The sequence below is a fragment of the Pteropus vampyrus genome, unplaced genomic scaffold (assembly GCF_000151845.1).
Source record: "Pteropus vampyrus isolate Shadow unplaced genomic scaffold, Pvam_2.0 Scaffold19, whole genome shotgun sequence".
Taxonomy (NCBI): Eukaryota; Metazoa; Chordata; class Mammalia; order Chiroptera; family Pteropodidae; genus Pteropus; species Pteropus vampyrus.
The window spans coordinates 15719778-15720406 of NW_011888800.1; positions in this window are offsets into that span (position 1 = coordinate 15719778).

Here is a 629-nt window from a genome sequence, read left to right on the forward strand (position 1 = left end):
TCATCTAAAAAATGAAGTTCATCTCTTACTGTTTGGGCCATGCTGTTTATTATTATCTTTCTTTTAGAAACGGTTTATTTTCCATCAACCTTATTTCCATTTTCTGTTTAAGAGTCTGCTAAGACTAGCTTAAAACCACTCAGTGGTCGTTCTTACCCATTCGGTGGCCTGAGCAGAGGGATTTGCGGACCAGTCCTCAGTGGCAGGCTGAGGGCTCCAGTCCCCAGTGGGGAATTGCTGACTAACACAGAGGGCACCAACCGCTGGGGTTGAGTAGCAGTGATTTTGGGAGCTAGAGCAGTCATTTACTCTGAAATTCCTCCTGAGTCACACACAGCCTTTTCAGTAGTGGCCCGCTCTTCCCTTTCAGTCTCTTCAGGAGCTCTGTTGAATCAGAGCCCAGGTGGGAACGTTCTGTGGGTGTTCACGCGAGACAGTCCCACGCATGCGCAGAACATCCTGCGCCAGCATCCACTCCCTCAGACCCACCAAGTGAGCTACGCCGGGTTGCTCAAATTGGTAATATCCACAGGGTGCAGAGGAGAGTCTGTGTCACAACAACAATAGGCCAGTTAATGCCAGTCGTTTCTGTAAGGGGCTGGTGGTCTGCCCTGGGATCAGTATCCACC